Genomic DNA, 21772 nt, shown 5'->3' with positions numbered 1-21772 from the left:
CAGCCATTAAGTACAGTGTTGTTGATGTCTGGACCCTGGGGTGGTCAGTCCACGGTTATGAGAACAACAGCAGTTTCTTTTTGTTTCTCAGTAACAACTTTTTGGCAGCTACACATCCTTTCGGACCCACAGCCATAGAGTTGTCTTCTCACAGTGAAAGGATGGAAAGAAACACCTGTAGATTTTTCTGATCTGAAGCAAGAGTGGAGCTTGATTTGCTCCTCTCTCTCAAAAATGAAAGCTTTAAATACTGTTTATCTAATGGTGACAGTTTGATAGTCTTCCAGGTCTTACACAGTTGATAGGAGTTCCATTTCCTCTGTATCTTTTAATACATTTTCTATTGTAGTTTGGGAAAAATCATGTTTCATGTCTTTAGACTTTCCCCTTAATGCAAGTGGATTATCTTATATCTAATCTCTTCAGAAGTATCTCCTGTTAACAGATATGTACTTAATGACCGCTTTGTCTGGAAATGGAATAAGTAAGCTTTGCAGAGAACTGTATGTTGTAAAAATATGCATAGATGCATAAATATATATGCATAGAATGTGACTGAAAAAGTTACTTACATAGTAATGGATACAGACAACAACACACTAAGCTTATTTTAGTTTTACACTTGGAAGATGTCGGAGAATTTCATTTTGGCCACATAATGCATGCATAATTTACTGAATATTATTCTAATAAATTATCATCAATGCTGACATTCCAAAGTTGTTGCAGTTGAATCACCACCTTCAGTGCTGATACACTGCTGATACGTGTTTACACCACTGCTGAACAGCAAGGACTTCTTGCTCAAGCTGCTTCTCATTTGGGCTCCATTAGCAAGCACTCAAACACATACCACCAAACTCACCGCACTCACAGGGGCTGTCTGTCCACGTCAGATAGCGGCAGACAGCCTGAGAGCAGGGAGATGGAGCTGAGTGCTACAGCTGTTGGGGGGGAAATGCTGGAGAAGTGATAAACTGTGACCTTTCCCAATTCCGCTGCATGTCTAATGGCTGCCTTCACTGGCCCTGTGCGAGGTGTCTGTGTCTGGAGAGGGGGTATTTTTATCTGCTGCACAGTGCCCAGCGTCCAGCCGGATGGTGTGGAGAGTTAGAGCTGGCCGGCTGGCACGCAGCGCTGGCAGTGCTCAGGTTCCTGATAGCTCTCAGAGTTCTTTGATGTGCTCTGCCCCCACCCTCAGCCTCCCCCTCTCAGGAAATTGCATTCTGTCCGCTGCCACAGCAGATAAATGAGGCAGGAGAGGGGCTGCACACTGTCACCAGCCGACCCGGCCTGTCGAACAGCACGGCCTGCAGTGTGTTAGCCGCATGCGGCTTCATCCGGCAGCATCGCCCAGCAAGATCAGACCTACACAAACACTCGCACATATGTACACATACCCACATTGAGTTTTAGCTTAATTAAATGCACATTACATAACACATATTCCATGAATGAACAATTCATGCTTGCATTCCTCCACAACATCAGAAACTAAGTTTAGTAGAAAAATGTGAGACTAGCAAGAGCTTTTAAAGTTTTGTGATTGTAATCACTCTGCTGTATTCAGTAAGAGGACTTGCTCAGGCCTTAGGATAAGAGAGCAGTGAAAATGATGCATGAAATATTTTAAAGGAAGTATGTGTGACATCTTTGCGAGATTAACAAGCAATTTTGATTAGTGTTTAATGTACAAGAGTTTAGGTAATTAATGAGTAATGAGCCTCAGTGACATACATCCACTTCAGCCAGTGACTATTTATTGTCAGTTGTCATTTTTTTCATCTACATTGTTTAAGGCTCCTGTCAGTAATAACAGCAACACTTTATTGCTGCAACAACAGAAATTCCAAAATAGTAACAACAACAATAAGGAAGGCACATTTACCAACTTCTCTGTTCGTCAACACATATCCAACAGTCATGCTAAACATATGAAGTGTGTTGAATACTTTCTTTCCTTTCAACCTTTTACACTCTGACCCTTTTTTCTTACATCCTAAGGACTATTATTTGGCAAGTGCATGTTCAACTATTTAAACTGGCTGATGAAAACAATTATTGTGAAGTTAGAAAAGTGACAAATTCAAGTCTGAAACTGCAAACTCTAAAAGTTTCAATGGAATTTAAGAAGTTAGTCTAACTAGTAACTTACCGGAGTTTTGATTTTGCTAAACGTCAGGTTTAGATGCGTTTTTCAGGTATTTATTGTTTTATTTTTTATGTTTACAAGGTCAGCTTGCATTAAAAGTTATTCAAATATTGATACAATAAAAGTAAAAATTACATAAGGGCAGCCTCTAACCAGCATCCAGAGAAGGACGATGACACCAACTTTCTGATAACAAGTAATACCAAGGCTAATATCCTGATACCTACATTGATACAGTTCAAAAATACTGATGTACATTCAGTTCACTGCTTAAAGAAAATATCTAGTATTAATACTGTCATATGAAGATCGATTTGCAAAAATATTTGTGTTGATTCACCTGTCAGCTTCTGATTTAGACTGGTACAAGTACACAAAACCAAATAAATCTCCTGAAATGTGTGATACTAACTGATTTGAAGCTAATTGCCTGTTGCTTATGGAGTAGTCTGTGATAGACAGACAGACAGACAGACAGACAGACAGACAGACAGACAGACAGATAGATAGATAGATAGATAGTTTATTGATCCCAAAGGAAATTTAGCCATGTCTAGCAATTTAGCAATGCAGTGTCCACTGACACCAATGTTCATGTAGAGCTATTACAGCAAAAGACAGAAGTTAATACAGCTCAGATATTTAGAGCATGCAGTTGGATGTCCACAAAATCTAGTTGCTTAGTTACTTGTGTATTTTTTAGTTGTAATTACTTTTTGGGGTCAATCACATTTATTTACTTACATTGAGTGATGTTAAAAAGCAGTTCCATTAACTGAAAACATTTGCATTTAGGTTTTATATAATCAGAATATGCATATGCTCATGTATCTGAACCTGAACCAGTAACTTCTACAAACTTGGAAAGTCAAGGAAACACACGCACACACACACACACATACACACACACACTCCTTCTGGGTCGCGAGGGGTGCCGGAGCCTACCCCAGTGGTCATCGAGCAGTAGGCAGGAGGATACACCCTGGACAGGTTGCCAGTCCATCGCAGGGCAATGTCTGGGAAACTGATTATATTAATTATTGTGGTGTAGAGCAATGTGTAGAGCTAATCTGGAATGGATCTTTAAAGCTTTTGTTTTTTTTTCTATATTTCTCATGCTAACTTTATGAAGGCACCTCTCCAGCTTCATGATGCATGATAAGGCATTAACTAAGGTCAGCAAGCTGCCAAATAAGAATGAAAATTAAGAAATATAGTGTGGTCAGTTGTCATTGGTTCTTCGACTCCTGCCCTTGCTGGCCCAGGAAAGTGTAGCTGTTGATTTAAGAATTATTCTAAGTGGTGATTGAAGAGAGTAAGGCCACCAGCATCCCCCTGTTCCACTCTAGACAACCCCCCTCCACCACCACCACCACCCAAAGCATGACTGGGTCTCTGATTGACAGGCCATGAAGATACACTGACATGGTCCTCATTTCCTTCAAGTGCTATGCCCCCCCTCCCTGCTCCCAACACCCCTGAAAAAACACACTTGAGCCTGAGTGTTGCAGAGCAGGAAGTGTCCTGGGGAGAGAAAGTTTGGTTTCGGGTCAGTGTGCTCCGCTGGGAGAGAAGGTGCGTTGGGGGAGGTGGCAGCTGGGAATTTGGGATTTGGAGTTTAGAGAGAGAGAGAGAGAGAGAGAGAGAGACAGAGAGAGAGAAAGAGAAAGAGAGAGAGGTGGCGGGAGCAGCAGAGGGCTGACCTGAAGGAATGTTGGAAGATTTTTTTGGGGAATGGTGATGGCGGGGTGGGTGCTGCTGCTGTTTGGTCCTGAGAGGAAATATTAGCAAAGCGAGGAGGAAAAGCTGGCAAATTAACTTCTCACCCTTTCAATCACACCCAGGAGAGTTCCTGTCCCACTTCACTTCTGCCGATGTGGGTCCAATTTTTCTTCCCCTCATTTGGTCCCACATGACGTAAAAGACCCTGCACCCTCCCACTGACCCCACAGAGCTCAGACGTACTCCCCAGTGACCAGAAACTCCAACACAGTTTACAAATGGCTAGTTTTCACAAGTCATCCTCCCTGAGAGAAGAACTTTACATTTATTTTAAAAAACTGCAAAATCACATTCATACTTTGTCAAAGATTCAGTACCAATTACGGTTACAGAAACATAAATTCTGCAGGGATACATATATGATCACACAATATGGTCAATACTTTCCAGGGAACAAAAGACATCATTTTAGAAGACGAGGTGAAAATGACAGCAGATGGTCCGTTATAGCTGCTGTTTGCACTGAACCATCCATGTGGTTCTGTATCATGACATGCTAAGCAAGAACGACTTGGCGTGGTAACACATTCAAAGCTCTGTCCTCCACTAGGCCGCTGCATCGCTTGTTGGTATCTACCCTTTGTTGCCACCATCCTCCTGACTCTCCCTTTCTACGTGTAAAAGATTAAAGGGGCACTAGCTCCTTCTCAGGTTGCCTTCCTTGAAAATAGATGATGAGAGTCATTCTCCAAGACAAATGTAACTTTTCGGAACGTTCTAAATCTGTTTAGGCACATTTAATAGTGTCAATTATTGTGGGGCCAGACGAAGGACTCGGGGCTTTCTTTAGCCAGGACCCTTAATAACATTCGATTCAATGAGAAGCAGATGCTGACCTGCTTGGTCCCTTTGAAAAAAGACATTTGAGTAGCTCTGCTTCTAATTTATGAGCCTCCTTCCACATCTGGAATTCTTTATAATTAAAACATAAACCCCAAAGTTCTACTTCCACCTGTCAAATGTTGAGAAGATGAACACAGTAATGGGCTTCTCCAACCTGGTGGAGAGTCAGAGATTTTTTCCCCCTTACTCTTTTCCAGGTTGAAGAGGTGTGACCTGGCTGTTGTAGTTTGTTTTGATTGTTTTCCTTTAACCGCTCCTGATTTGAGACTGTTGATCTTGACATGCTGACAAGATTAAGAACGTCTCTGATTCCACGCCCTTTCTATCGGCAGCATAGCACCGCTGTGATCCAGTGTGCCACTTTGAATCTAAACGCTCTTAATTGTTCTTGAAGGGCCCTGTTAGTTATGTTGCAAACGTTTTCAGTGGAGAGTTAAATCCTGTTTTATGGTTCAGAAAGTAAATGCCCCGTGGAAAGGAAGTCTTTTCTTTTTTCCTCTCCTTTGAAAGCGTATTGTCTCAGAAGTTCGCTCAGTGGTGTGAGAAAAACTGATTGAGCCAAAAGTATAAAGGAACTCATGACTCATAACATGATGGAAACATCCGAAAACAGATTTCAGATTTAAAGGTCCCACACTGGAATATCCGGAAACATCACGCTTAAGCTTAAACGATTTGCTAACCCCTTTATTAGCTAATACGAAGAAAGGGGATGGATTTGCTATGGCCAGTGGATAACGTAATTGGTCATAATAGGGTTTGTTCTCTCAACAGATCACTAAGGACCTACAGGAGTTTGAATTTCCGCCTGCGTATGTATGTGTGTGAAAGGCTCTCAAATACAAGCCCCCTTCATTAAATCGAATTAAGATCCAGCACCCAGCAGATTAATTTTCTTTGTCTCTCTCTTTTTTTCTCCCTCTCTCTTTCTTCTCCTTCCCCGAACATGGGACAAAAGCAGCTGTGAGAGCGCTCAGAGATTGCGGGGCTTGCAGAGAGCAGCTCGTGCAGTTAATCCTGCTGTGAGCGTGGCCATGTGGACAGCATTCCTGCCATTTTCTCCTCTATTACGAGATCACCGTAATTAAGTCTTCAGCATTAACTCGGCAGTCCAGTCTGGACAAGAGAGAGTGCTAATCTACAGCAGCTTCCTGTGGCTACTGGAGCTGGTGGGCGCTCAACAGACTGATCCTTACGCTCAGCGCTGAATAGAACCTGGAGCTGGTTGAATTTCTCACACTTACAGGACGGAGGAGGTGGGGTCGGTTGGCACAGTCTTCACTCTGTGCTGTATATCACAGAGATGCCATACTTCAGGATAACCCAACTAGCAGAAAACGAAAGATGAACAACTTACCTACAAAACAGACCCTTTCAATGTTTGTAAATATTTCCTATTTGGGCATTCTTGACTAAATTCATGCCATGCACTGCCCCAATATGAAGTACACTGTATTTGAGTGAATGTACCCTTTGTAAAATATTACTCAAATATTACTCTATTTATTTATGTAAATTTAACAGAAATAACTTATATTTTCATCTGAAGGGAGGTCAGAGGTAAGAAAAAGTGTATTTAAAGCTATAAGTAATAAAAATATGCTTGTGACTATAGCTTTACATTCGAGCACACATGCCAACCAACCCGATACTAATCAGAAAACATAAAACTGTATTAGTTTCATGTTCACTAGCTAGCGTTATATATCCTTCACTTTCAAATAATATATCAAAATATAGCCATGTCTACTAACTCAACATCTCTGATTAGCACATCCCTATGACATTTTTACTCAGGCAGGCTGTTTGCACAAAAGCTGTGTCCCAATTCAGGGGCTGCATCCTCGAAAGGATGTGGTCTATGAAGGAGTGACTTCAAATGCTGCCACAGCACTGGTGGGCCACAGCACTGGTGTTCCCACCCCTACAGTTGCATCATGAAATGCTGCTCCTGTCAAATTCTTTTAAAGTTCTTTAAAGATCTTACAAATCTTTATGCCTGCTCCTTGCTTCCTAAAACAAAACGAAATGTTGGCATGAGTTTTGCTTCAGTCCACATTGGCGTATTTAGCATTTGTACTGTTAGCTATTTGGCTCAGTTTAAACCCAATACATACATTTAAAAGTGAACTCCTAAGCTGCTGTACGCTCCTCTGCTGACTTTGCGTGTTCTTGAATCTTCTCCGGCTAGCAATGAACCTCAGGACATGTTGGCTGGTGAAGGATCCACACCATTGGAAAAGAAGGACATATTTCTTGGCTGCATCTGAAGGAGCCTTCGCAAAGGAACAGTCTAGTTGTGCAGCTTAGTTGTTCAGCCTTCAATAGCAGCCTCCGAAGGATGCAGCCGCTCAATTGGGATGCAGCTAATAAAATTATCCCCACTTTAACAGACTGTAATATTCAGAATCTCTTGATAGATGAATATTGGTCACATTTTAGTGAGAGCGCCGCCTACCGACCTGGAAGTCCACACTCTAAGTAATCACAAATAAGGCATTAACAACATATACCCTCTAGAAAGCCATGCCTTACAATGCTTCTTCTGTCCACCCTGCCAAAGGACACATATAATTATAAAGATGACCAATCCAGCAGGTCATCCAGAATTGTGGATAACATGAACCTGACCTAGACCAGCATAAATAAGCGCAAAAAGTAAAACAAGCAAGAAAAACGATTACAAAACTATACAACAATATAGGTTAGGCTGAATGACAATAACCAAGACTTTTTCTTTTTTATTCATCATAAATGCAGACTGGATGAGTCTGCACTCAGTAATATTTCCAGCAGCACTCTCCACAAATCGTCTGAAGTGCTATTCAGAGACATTTCATCCAGAGGCTTGGGAGACATTATTTCCTGTGAGTCTGAAATCCCATCATCTTTAAGATGAACGGTCAGGCCCCGGCTGTGAACTTTTTTGTATTCGTTTTGGCAAATGATCTGACTGTCTTCCAACTTTCTTTAGTGTTCGAAAGAGAAGTGTGTGAGGTCTCCAAATTTTGTAACACTTTAAAATCAAATAGAGTGCGTGATGGGAAAAATGTGCGAAACAAATGTCGGAGAAATGGACTGTCCAAAAGATCTGCTTTTCGTCATTACCTGTGAAACAGTGATTGAACAAAAATGCACACAATGCAGATCCACCTATCTAACTATTAAATGAGCTGCATGTACAGCTGTTGTGTTTAGGTGTGTCAGAGTTTATGCAAAGGTCAGTATGACTTCAATCACAGTGAGGTGAAAGCACTGTTATTCAATGTATTATATTTTCTGTTATTTAGAACCCAAAGTAAACATGACTGCACAGACAGCAATTTCTGCTCTTCAAACAGTTGTTATAGTTACATTTACATTAAGCTGCCTTCAAGGACTTTAAATAGAAGGCTATTTTCAAAAGTATACACACTGATGTGCAGAGATTCTGCTCCAGCTTCAACTGGTACTTATACTGTATGACTGACTGAAAATTTCCTGTGCAATCTGACCAGACACTACCGCTTATTTAAAAAAGCAATACCGAGTCTTCCTGTTCAGCTCAGTGCACCTGTCTGGGATAAAGATTGGCCTGAATATCTGTGCCTGAAATGTTTGTTAGTCAAACAGACCCACAGTGGACACTAAGCTGGTGTGCTGTGCTGAATGATGATAAGTAGACGAAGACAGATCATGGCTGCCCAAAGCGAGGCCTGTGGGCTAAAGTTGGCCAGCAAGGACATTTGAGTTGGCCCGGCAGAAGGTTGCCCCATCTCCCCCAATGAGAGAGCAAACATTTTTATATAACTTCTTATTTTTATTTTAGGATTTGATTTCTTCAAATACCTTTCATAACAGAACAACAGTCTAAAGTTATATAATAAAAAAATCTATGACCCTTAACACCACAAAGTGGTCACTAACTAGAGGAGATTCAGGGACCACTGGAATGAAAGGACCAGTTGAATTTTTATGGGAATATAAAGACAACAGTCTTTCACATCGTCACTGTCCAAAGAAAAGCATGCAACAAAATAGTAACTTTGTGAGAGAAAAAAAAGTTCTCAACTTTAAATCTAAGTTAATGTTAAGAAAATTTCTTACAAGTAATTATGGAACATTTCTATCTGACCACTCATCATTAAATTTGTATACAATGGCACAGACACTGTCCTGCCATGTTCAAATGATGAAGAAAAATAACAACAGACAAAATTGGAGATATGTGTTTTTCTGGGGACAAACAGAATATTTAAGTAATCAGTATTTAAAAAATACAAAATCTTCAACATTATGAAAGTACACATGCTCCAAAGTGTCTGAATAGGTTGACAATTCTCTGAAAATGTAAGCCAAACAAACTAGCAAGCTCTTTTGTCTTTTTGGCCCTCAGCCCATCATGAGAAACTTTGGTGAAAGCCAACTTTAGTTCAGATGATGATTCACACAAGCAGTTTATTGAACTTTATATACAATTAAAGGAAAAGAAGAAAGTGAATTCAGTGGCTGTGCTCGTCATATGTTACAATGTTAAGAGGCTATTTATACTTAATTTAAGAACTGCATTGATTCAGCTGGAACTTGTGAATTATTTGGAACTGTTTTAACATTCTGACCTGTCCAGGGTGTATCCTGCCTTCCAACCAATGACTGCTGGGATAGGCTCCAGCTCCCCCCGTGACCCAGAAGGATAAGCAGCTTAGAAGATTTTACTCTAAGTAATTTGGGATCATTTCTCTTGGTACATTTGTCATGAACTGTATTTCTAATGTAAAGGACAGGGTTTTTGTACTGTGTAAAAATTGTAGAGAAAAAAAAAAGTTTTTAAAGGTTTTGATATAATGTGTGAGCCCACAGAAGATTTGCATTGTATAAACAACAAAAGGCTAGGTAAGTTTATATGGCAGGCTTTATACACAAAGGCAATGCAAAGTGTATTACATAAATGAAAGCAAATGAAAAACAGCATAAAATCATACAAAGAAAATATATACATGCAAAGTGTGGTTATTAAATAAGACCAATAATTTGTTTGTAACCTCCTCAAAATAAGGAACTTCTTAAAGACATAATGTGTGATGGAAAAGAGCAGAGAGAAAGCGACAGAGGGAGGAGAAAGAAAGAGAAATGAGGCCGAGTGTGTACAGTGGCTGGGACAGATGGAGTGAGAAAGAGAAGGAGAAAGAGGAGAAAGAGAGAGACCCCTCATACAGAGGGGCAAGGGAGGGAGGCGGGCCCCCTTTGTGGATCATTGGCAGATAATGGACTCATTAGTGCGAATGTAGTTTAAAAGGCTCTCGCTCTCTAAACAAACAGAGCAGGCACTGAGGAGATGGACTTAAGGGCCCAACATGGTGGGAGAGATAATGAGCCCCCACCTCCTGCAGGCCACTCTGTTTAGAGGCCTACCAACGGGCAGCCTTTTTCAACCCAACTATTATTCCACCCCCATCAAGGCCAACTCGGAGGACCGCCCAACTGGCAGCTCATTTCAACCTCAACCTTCTCACTACACTTCTCATGTCTTCTGACAGCCGTGTACAGCTTAGAGTAGGTGCTGGACTTAATATTGCCAAACAGGGAACAGGCAGCCATTTTGTGGGGATACATAGCACCTAGCACCTGTAGTCTACCTTCTGGAAAAAAGTAGTCCTAGTTAGGTATTGCTGAAGCACATTTACAGTGGATTTGGAAATAGTATCCAGCCACACTGCTAGAGGCCACGGAGGAGAAACCCTTGAAATGTGGCATTAGCTCAGAGTCACTCAAGCAGTTGAGTAAAAATCAAAGTCGTGCTCTTCCCTGCTATCATATAGCAACATGTGCAGCTGAAGTCCTTGACCATGAACACGGAGCGATCATATAAGTAGGAACAGACAGAAAATTCCTTTTTAATCAGCAAGAGTTACCACAGGGCCCAGCCATACAACAATTGAGACCGCCACAAGATTTACTGTGAGAAGGACGAAGGAGCTACTCCCATTACAGAATGTTTTCCTTTGTTTGCCTTTATTAATGCCAATATATTACTTTAAAAAGCAGGGGTGCATTACAACCAGAGCTGTACCCGGGGATAATAAATGGAAGCATTGTGAGGGCCTGAACGTTTTTGTTCATCTCCAGCTGCTTCCCTGCTCATCACGCAGCGAGCTAACATGAAACACACTCACGCTACAGCCTCATTTCAGAGACATCTGTCATCCATTAAGGACACCGGCCTCAGCCTCTGAGGGATGGGGTCCGATCTTTTAAGTCTTCCAGAGTGTGTGTGTGTATATATGTGTGTATATATGTTGTGGTTTGGGGGGGAGCGGTGCTGAGGGGGTGCGCCTTGAACCAGACATAATTCCTTTAGGAGGCAAATGCCAGCACTGAAGTTCTGCAGGTCAGGGCTAAGGAGGAATTCAGCCAGAGAGCACCTAGGCCACTGGGGAACAACATTCCATGGCCAATTCTAAGTGTGCCCTTTTTCCCAAGAGAAATGTTTATGCCTTCAGTGAGTCAGATCCATTAATACAAAACACTTCCTACCTCACTGATATCTGCAGGTAAGTGGTGAAGACCCTGAGGTTAGGGCAGAGCATGTTAGTAACTACACTGTTAGAAATAAAGGTACTATATAGGTACATGATTCCTTCATCAAGGTACAAACAATGTAAGTGTACCCTCAAAGGTACAACAGTGGTTTTAAGGTCCAAGGGTGTACCTTACATGAGTTTTTCCTAGTGGACAAGTAGATATTTGTACCTTTTCATAACCAAACGTTTTAAATCAGAACAATAAAATAAAAGGCCTGGAGACGAGACGGGGTGTGTGGAGACAGTACAGTTTAGAAATTATAATTTCAATGGATTCTTGTGCAATTATGTTCCCTGAATAAAGGTACTGGGATGTACCCCTGAGGGTACCACCACAGTGACAAGAGGGGTACTGCCCCAGTGACAGTGTCGTACCTTTTTTTCTGAGAGTGTACAGCCATATAAAAAGCGCATCCCATACAAAAAATCATTAAAGCAAATATCATTAAAGCAAATGGGGGACATACTAAATACTAGGAGATGCTAAAATTCATGTTTAAATTTCCAAATATTCAACATTTCACTCAAATTATTTAGCTGCTAATGTCATTCATGATGAAAAACTTACTATTTAATTTTAAAAAAAGGAACAATAGAAGCCTGTTCAGTCGTCTCAGACTTGTGTGTGTGTGTGATGTGTGTGAAAATATACATAAAGACATAGATATTTGTTATTGATGCACTATGTAACAAAATTACTTTTGTAATTTTGTTATACTTTCCATTCTTTCCATACTTTCCTACTTTTGTCATACTTTCCATTTGTCTTATGTATTTTTTCATGTACAGTTACGCTACACATAAAATAATAATTCTTCTAATTTGTCCTGTCTCAACTCAGTTCTTGTTTTAAGACAAGCTTACCATAGCAACTCATAAGTCATGAGTGCAAATATACTGTATATAAGTGTAAAATAAAGACATTAGGGCAGTGTTAATCCAACCAATGAAATTACTGCGAAAATGCTCATTTGGGTTTTTTAGTTTCTTCAATGACAATGAGAATTTATTGATGACAACATAATAAAAATAACATTATAAACAAAAATTACATTATCAGTGTTTTTTTATTTCTTTTTTTAATTATTTAGGCTAAATATATTGCCCAATCAAAGCCGTGTGTGTTAAATCACACAATGCATAGCAAATAATAATACAAATTGTAAAAACACCATTTTATTGTTATACTCCTTTACAGAATTATAACTAAGCTAGCGTTGGTTTTGATTCTCACACTGGGTTTAATGCTACATATGGAGATCAAACTTGCCATGTATGTTGCAGTTTTATGTGATCCCTTCAGTAAACTCAAAGCATGTCTCCTAACACTTTTGGAGGAACTTGTTAGCCTGTTAACTTCCTGGCTCAAACACGGTTTATCCAAAAAGAAGTGCCAGACAGACTCTGCAATGTCAGCACAGCTGCTGTGCTGCTTAATGCTGTATTTATTGAGCTACAGTTTGTTCCAGTACTGTTAGACAAATGTCCAAATCTTTTCACAGGCTACAGCTATTTGTCATTATAGTTCATAAAATGGAGTTCAAAGGACATAAGTTTGTCAAAATTATTTACCTGAAAATCCCCCATGCCCCCCCCCTGCAGTGCAACCGCTCAGTCTGCGGTGTTGTCGTTGTAGTGACAGACAAAGTGTGAATACTAGGCAGTTTCAACACACAATGGTTCTTAGCCTAGCTTTTGCACACAGTTAGTGAGAAAGTGTTGGGTGGTATCCCACTGCATATCAGACAACACACAGAAGCATGAAACCCTGTAAGCTAAAGGGATAACGGTAGTCCAACTTTAGCCTGAGAAGCTAATCAGTAGGTGCTGCTTTGGCTAGGGCATGACTAGCCACTCATATCTAAAACACCATGTACCAGCTCTGCTGAAGTTTAAACCACTCATAAAACATGATAACAGAAGCATACGAACCAGGCTGAGCTCATACAACCATACAATGTTTCTTTTTACTGTCTACCATAGACAGATTTCAGATCAGAGTACGCTAGCATTAAAGCTGCCAAAGAATAAGCTGGATGGTTGATATATAGAGTGTATGATCCAAGTGCACTGTGCTGATGTTCTTACTCAAACATACCCCTCTCTCTCTCTCTCTCTCTCTCTCCTCATAACACACATGCATACATACACAACAGACATGCACAAGAGACACTTCATTAATCTCTGACACTTAAACTGCGCCACAGTCTGTTGTAGCAACACGTTTACTTTTATGTCAGGTGAAAGTGACTAATACTGAGACTAAGCACCCAAAATCCAAAATGTTCATCATCACCCACAAGTAATAATTTACATGGCTTGTAATTTTCATACCGTCTTCTTTGCTTCTGACCCCTCCATCCACCTCATTCCTGTCTCGTAAAATGGAATTCCCAGTATGTTGGAACACATCCTTCGTATCTGGCTCAATTTTGACTTGCAAACATCAAAACTTACATGAATGTTACTAAACATGTTCTGTTTAAAAGTCTTCTTCTGATGAAAGCTGCTTCAGATTCACTCACAGTTAAAACATTTCCAAGGAGAGGTCTCAAAAGAGATAAAAACCAGGCGGTGGCCTGCCCGTCTTATATAAGGGTGTGGTTTACTGGTGAATGAATGTAAAAGAGCTAGAAGAGAAATGTCACAAATGTAAACAGAAACTTGATTTGAATCTGGATTCATATCAGATTCTTAGAAACTGGACATACTGAAAGCAAACAAGCAAGCATTACTTTTTCTTTTTTTTTTTACTTTTTACGTTTTCTTTTGGTCCTCAGCTGACAAACAACACCTCAGCAACATCAAAGCTACTTCTTTTAATAGGACAAATACAAACTGTGAGTCATGAAGACAATTACAGCAATACTTACTAAATAAAACAGTAGAGCTGGAACATTGCATAAAAGCTGTCTCATCCAAATTCATGTTGTCAGCTTCTAGTCTGCTGTGCGGAGTATTTATAGAGCTGATAAATATCGACGTGGGAGTGTTTACAGTACTTAATAACGTTCTAGGAATGACTCAGCAACTATCCTTCCCTCAATGTGGTCTACTTCAAGCAACCAAATGGACAACCCCCCCCCCCCCCACCCCCCCACCACCAACACACACTAATATTGCGCTCAGGCTCCGGTGAGGTGGGATATCAGACGTGAATTGTGGAGATTGAGGGGGGTGACTGAATCACAATGGGCAGGCAGCCCTGGAGGAGGTCATTAAGGCCAAGCACAGGCAGCACAGCACAGGAGTCAACAGTCCAATGACCCACCTGGCACCTGGATCCCAGACGGCCAGGAGGAAATGGAGCCATTGGGTGGGAGACAATCCAAAGGTTTGCTGCTAGGGACTGGTGCCCCTCCACTTATCACCCCTGTCTGCTATGGTAAGCATGTCTAGGCCATCTTCTTGCTATGACATCAACACCAGATCTATATCCACTCCCCACCCCTGACCCCAGTGCCTGGCTTTAGAGTTAGAACAGTATAAAATCATTCATTCTATTGGATATCATTTATTCTGAAGGTTTAGGTTAGTTTGTGTGGTGGTGGCATACAAACAATATATTTTATAACACTTATCTTATTCCAATCAGTTTAATTTTGTGAATTTAACCCTTTGTTGTATGTAAAACTTTGTACAGCATGGTTCAAATGATGTTTTATTGATTTTCTACGTGAAAATAAGTACACATGTTCAATGGAGAACACACTTCTGCATTTTATAATTATCTTTTTTCAGTAGGTTAAATTCTACACTACAATTTGTACAAAAATGCCATTTTGAATGGCTCCATGTAAAAGTAGTTTTACATATGTTGAAAGTTATGAAAATCAATAAAAATGTCATTTGACTGGAGGTGTCCAAACTTTTGCATGCCACCTTAACTGTAATCATAAAATTAATTATGAAGTGATTTACTTTGAGTGACACTGATATTTGATTACATTCTGTATCTACACATTTGAGCTTGTATTTCTGACATTTTTCTGTTTCGATGTACAAAAAATACAAAAACATGACAAAATATAAAGTTTTTTTCTTCTGAAGAAGAACAAGACTGTACACACAATGGCAAATTTAAACAATTAAAAACCACTCTTCTATTTGAAACACTCTTCTATTTGAACTGCTCTCCTACTCGCTGACTGTTGCATGGATTGAAAGTTTAGAATCCAGGCTTTTGGCAAAATTCCTCCGCTGGTTTCAGTGAGCTATGAGCGAGAAATAAACAGTCTAATATTACAGTATGCTTTTGTTATCAACGGCAATAATTGCAGTTCTAAGAGTTACACACGACATTGTTACTGAGCTAATGCTGAACTAATGAGCTAATGGACTCTGGCCATAGTCTCCTTTCAGAGTATACATATTTTCCTCGGGGCAGAGTGAGAACAGTGTCTGGAAGGAACATCCACGCTAAAGCACCGCTGCGTTCAGGCATGGCGGACAGGACTGTTCAGTTTGTCACTGCAATTGGGTCTTATTTCTGTTGGGGCCCTGCACTGTCGTGCCGAGATCGATGAGAGGGATTTCCACTCCATCTCCCAGCATCCCTGCCGGTGCAGTAATGGCCATGCGGAGACATCAAGCACATTCCAAGGCCTGGCCCAATTACGGGCAGATGAGGGGCAGATCTCTTTGTTTAAGAACAAAGCCAGGAGTGACAAAACTGGTCTTTAAATGGAGCTCGCAGCCATGGAGGTAGAGGACTCAGCAGGAGGGGGAGGTGACCAGCTGGTTATAAATATCTATTTGGTCAGTTACTGGAAGGAAAATTTGCAGGTTCTTCATGGTAGAGTAATCCAGGTGGTGGGCCATTGCAACACACTCCATAGAGAGAGAGGGAAAGAGAGAGAGAGAGAGAGAGAGAGCGAGAGAGAGAGAGAGAGAGAGAGAGAGAGATTGAGAGAGAGAGAGGGGAAGGAAAACAACACAACCTGTTTAAGGTAGACTTTGCCAGGAAGAAAGAATCTGACAAATTTTACATATGAAAGCCACGTATCAGCTTCAATTGAAAAGGCAAAGCGTGAGAGCCAGTGGTCTGTTTATCACAAAAATTATGTAATTTATCTTTCTTAAATTGCTTTTATAAATTTGCCATCACATCAATTAACTTCTCTTTTTGCTCTTTCATCATGACCTCAGGGCTGTGATGCTTCGAAAAACATCCCAGATTAGATGACCTCATCCAACTCTTTTTTCTCTTAGAATCTTAGATCCTAGATTACACCATGTCTATTTCATCTTATGTATTATATTTCCTTTTATGTATTTCATTTTTTGTTTATTTTTACCTGTCTTTTTTTGTACACACATGGTAAGTTCAGTTTTGGAAGACCAATGAATTTCAGATGGAAAGAACATACAGTAACATTTCCTGGAACAACCTTTTCACAATGGACACTTTAACACTTCAGTTACTGACTATGACTGAACTTAGTGGGTTTTAAAGCTCAAACATGCTGGTGAGGTTGAACTGTTAGAGCTGCTAGTTTATGAGCTCTTGATGCAATGAGTCTTGTGGAGAGCAAAATTAAGTCACAGTAACATAAAGATGTTTGCTGCCATCTAGTGTCAGTAGCACATTATATCTTTACACGTGCCAGACAGCAGGCATTCATTTTAAATACCTTGCACTGTTACGGACAAGGAGCTAAATTGTAGTCCTGTTCTGGTTATGTATGAGATGAATATAGCTGTTTGAGCAGCAGTATTAACTGTAACAGGACAGTTTCTGAATGTTTCAGGGCCCTAAGCAACATCCTACCTGAGGCCTCTTAACCTACCCTAACAGGTGGTTCATACATTTTAATCAGCAATAAAATGTAATACATGCAAAGGCAGACATAATAAAACAGTAATTAGCTATAAAAACAGGAAAAATAATATTTAAAGTACCTGCTTAAAAAAAATTGTCTAAATACATGTACAAATAAATGAAATAAAGAAGATTAAGTGACCCTTATTAGGCCCACAATGGGGAAGTTTCACCTTCGCATTTAACCCATACATGAAGAGAAATACCACATACACACTAGTGAGCACACACACACTAGGGGGCAGTGAGCACACTTGCCCAGAGCGGTGGGCAGCCCTATCCGCCACGCCCGGGGAGTAGTTGGGGGTTAGGTGCTTTGCTCAAGGACACCTCAGTCATGTACTGTCGGCTATGGGGTTCGAACTGGCGACCTTACAGGGCAGGTTCCCCAGCTTCCAGCCCATGATTGCCCCAATAAATAAAAATAATAATCAGAAGAAGAAGAAAAATGAAATAACTGTGGGGTCCCCTGTGGCAGAGGCCCTGAGTGACTGCTATATAGTAAGAAATGTCCCTGAACTGTAATTTAACATCTTTAGCTCTCTGTAGGGATGTGCAATACCACCAATTTTTTATCACCAAGTAATATTAAGCCTAATATCTCAATACTAACACTAAGACAAAAAGTCTTCTTGTGCATGCAAAAAGGAGAAATCTTTGTGATTTCTACAGTTAATAGTGGTCAATACAGACTACCCACAATAATGCGTTCAATCATATTCCTTCTCTGCTTTCAGTTTTTCTATCCTGCCCATATAGTGTACAGCTTTAGAATAAAAATGTCATCTCTATTTAATATATCTTAACTGCCTGTGAAATACCATCATTTATAACAAAAATCTCCCTTTATATGTCTGTTTAGGTGGTTGGTGCTTGTCTGATGATGAAGTACTTTCTGATGTTCAACTTTGGCAAAAGTTTAATATCTAAAAATATGTGTGAGTGTAAATGTACATATTTAAATCTAAAAAGATGCGTGAATATGTACATGTGCAGATGTCTAGATATTCTTACCTGCATATGTATATATTCACACATCTTTTCATTAATTCTTTTCTATGGATCTTTATTATTCTTTATTCTATATTCCTATTCTATTTAATTGTATTTTTATTTTAATTTTACCTTAGTTCAATACTTATTAACAATCTATGTCACATGTTACATGTCATACATGTTGGCACTCACCAAGACAAATTCCTGGTATGTGTAACATACTTGGTGAAATAAAGTGATTCTGATATTGAACATTACAAAAGCAGCACATGCAGAATATGGAAAATACTCACATTCCTTTAGCTGCTGAAGCATTTTTCTTGGATCTTAGAGAATAATAATGGAGGTCTGCAACATTGCTATTTCATCCATGTAGCATGTAATGTCCAAGATCCATGTGTCTCTCTGTTCATTCCCCATTGCAGCTACTCTGAGTCAAAATGATCATGGTTACAAACTGTTCAAGTACACGTTACTCTTAGGTACAACTACAGGCAGACTAGACAGCTAAATATGTAAATCTGTATTTTATGAATTCATTGTACGTCTTTGTAGAAACATACAATAATAAATTGAAATATGTAATTGGAAGTTAAACTGACTACAAAATATCTACATTTTGTGCCTCTTATTTTGTTTGAGGCAAAATAGTTTTCAGTGAAATCTACAATTATTGAATGTGCATTACAGTGCTAATAATCCTGTTGTCATACGCTATGTTTGCAATAAACTCAGTGTGTTTGCCATATACATAAACCATTAGTATCTGAGGGCTGTGGATAAAGTGGTAGAACTCATAACTCACAAATGTGAGGATCATCTTAACTGAGGATGATCAAAGTGATGCTTGATCCACCATCATAAAGTGATGTTTGTGCTGCAAAGCTGGGGACATTAATGAGCCATCAGCATGTGGTTTTTGAGCTTAAAACCTTGCCTTGCCTGATTTTACTAGGTTTTATTACAATGTAAAATTAAATTATACTACTTCTGCTTTTCTGATGCAGATACTGATCCCAATATTGAGACCTGGAGTATCAGCCTATACTGTTAAGATACATTTTTTTGGCAGTGTCATCTCTAATATATGAACATTTCATAACTTGTAATTGTAAGTTTGAATGTTTTGACAATCTAAAGCTTTACATCCCTACTGGCCCGTCGCATTATTCTATTTAATTGGAAGGGACACAATGTCCTTCTTAAAGTTGGAGAAACTGAAATATTCAACTAGAGGATCTATTCAGAGATTTTATGGTTTGTTTGGAATGGTTTGTCAGCCATTTTTCAATTATTTCCACTTGGAATTCCCCACCAAAGACACTGGAATACACCTAGGTACGGAATAACTGTCAGTCTCTGTAAGTCTTACATATAACAATTTATTAATTTGTCTGTTGTTATTAGTATTATTATTATAAGTATGATGTTGCTGTGCGGGTTGCTGGTAATGTTATTATCGTCTTTAAGATGTCCTTTTGTTTTGTTATTATTAATTCATTTTATTTTTATTTTTTTGAGTATGTCTTGTTGAATGTATGATGTTTGCATTTAATACAAAAACCCAATAAAAATATTTTAATTATTACTGACAATCCAAAGCTTGAAATTCTACTAACACAGACGGTAAATCTTGGCCAGTAAATTTGGAAAATTCACCAAACTTGCCCATAGTGCTGTCGCCATAAACTTAGTATCTGGCTTATTATTGTGGCGAGTGCTTAAGATTTCGCCAAAATACTATTGGGTTCTTGCACTGCACACCCTCTCAAAGCACAAGGTAAATATAGACAAACACATATAACAGATATTTATCATTAAGCTGACAACACAGGCCTGAAGGAACAAGGAGTGACCAAAGAAGAGGGACTTGCTGCTGCACTATAGACCACAAAGAAACCACCAGAGTTAGAAATGTGTTGGGGTGTCATATTACATTACAGTCAGATGGTACACCCACAGAGGCAACGGAGCACAAAGAGATCAGGATTACGAGTCTACAGCCAAGAAAGGGCTTTCGACAGTGCATGGATAAGATTGCAAGGCTGGTATCAAGTCATGCTGTGGTTCACCCTAGATGACATTGCAAAAGGTGTCATTCTGTAGGCTCGGTTGCAGGTTCATGCATATTCATCAATCAACCCCATTTCTCCAGCAGTAGGCCTGAACAACATGTGAGAAAATGTAGAATCAAATAAAGAAACTGATATTGGTGATGATGGAACATTTCACATGTTTCTGTTACAACAGTTCTTATCTCTCTTCAAGTATAGTTATGCAATAATATAACTAATAATGCAACTGTAATTGAGGAACTGACATTGCTACAGTGTTAGTTCCAGGAACTGACACATGCCGCATTTCACAAGTGTCTGTTACATTAGGTCTTTTCTCTCACCAAGTATAGTTATGCAATAATGTAACCCTTTTATACTGTCAGAGGTATGTTTGCTGATCATGAGTATGTGAAAGCTGGACACAAATACACAGATTTAAAAGAACTTAAATCAGAAATTTAGCATAATGGTGTTCAGTACAAATATATGAATTCATACCTACGACAGACAAAACAATTAGTGTAATAAAAAATGACTCAGTAATAACACAGCTTCCCTTAGCTGTATAACGATAGCACACTGGGTCTTTTAAAGAGTTTTGAAATACAAATGTCTGGGAAATCAGGCACTGCAACTAAAGACTCTCCCATGGAGTCCACCTTAAACACACATGAGAGAGCGGAGTTCCTGCTTTGAAGGACTGCCGACAGCAATGAGGTGGTGACCTGGTTTGGAGCAATACAGGGGACTGCAGTGAAATGCTTCCGTGTACCGTCTGGTGTCAGGTAATTACAGCCAGAATCTCTCAGCTAGATTGTCCTGCTTGTGTCAACAGGAGTATCAGGCACTCAAACTAGCATACATTCACTGTGTGACTCAAATTAAGGCACAATAAATAGAAGTATAAAAAAGATCTAAGGAGCTCAGAGGTTGGAAAAGCGTATTTTTCTCAAACCTAAGGAGAAAACCACAGATTAAACTCTGATTTATAGGAATATATTATTTCAAGGTCCCTCCTCAAAATTCTGAGAAAAAAAAAGGGTAATAAACTGTGCTTTTTGGGGGCCTTTTCAGTATAACCATGATCATACTCTATTCCATTGCATTTAAGTATTTATTCATTTATAGCCTTTCTAGTTTTTTATTATTTAAAAAAGGTTAAGCTATGAAAAGGTACAAATTTGCACCTTTCCACTGATAAAGTGAAAGCAGTGAACTTTTAAAATGCATTCAAGCTACATAATTGGATCTTAGGGACCATGTTGTACCTTCAAGAGCACATTTACAAAGTTTGCACCTTGTGGGACAAAAATGGACCCTTCTTTCTGAGTGCTGTGGGCCTGCACTTCAACTCTTTACTCTCATTACTATATAACTTGGTTGTGTGAAAAGGTTTGAGCACCTGCAGTCAAGTGGCATTTTGTTGATTTTCTAAGTGAAAATAAATAAACATACACTTAAATATTTCAGCACATATTTCTATTCATTTTGAGTTTAACATACTGGAAAAAATGAAACATGAATGAAACAAATGAAAGGTGTGCCACAATGTTTGCACAGG

General features: G+C 39.5%; 1 protein-coding gene across 3 annotated transcripts in view; it reads right to left on the bottom strand.

Moving 5' to 3' along the window:
• The window catches only part of bmp4 (bone morphogenetic protein 4), a 102815-nt gene that overhangs the window by 53466 nt on the left and 27577 nt on the right, over positions 1-21772 (bottom strand). Inside the window, exon 1 of one of the 3 annotated variants that reach the window (XM_017690925.2) lies at positions 14211-14271. The exons of 1 other annotated variant lie outside the window; for it this stretch is intronic. The gene's annotated coding sequence lies outside the window, so the exon portion shown is untranslated. Of the gene's footprint in view, positions 1-13671; positions 13889-14210; positions 14272-21772 lie in introns of those variants that run through there. One more of the 3 variants, XM_017690924.2, reaches the window with a different exon arrangement.

The sequence above is a fragment of the Pygocentrus nattereri genome, chromosome 10 (assembly GCF_015220715.1).
Source record: "Pygocentrus nattereri isolate fPygNat1 chromosome 10, fPygNat1.pri, whole genome shotgun sequence".
NCBI lineage: Eukaryota > Metazoa > Chordata > Actinopteri > Characiformes > Serrasalmidae > Pygocentrus > Pygocentrus nattereri.
This window is presented reverse-complemented; position numbering and strand designations above follow the sequence as displayed.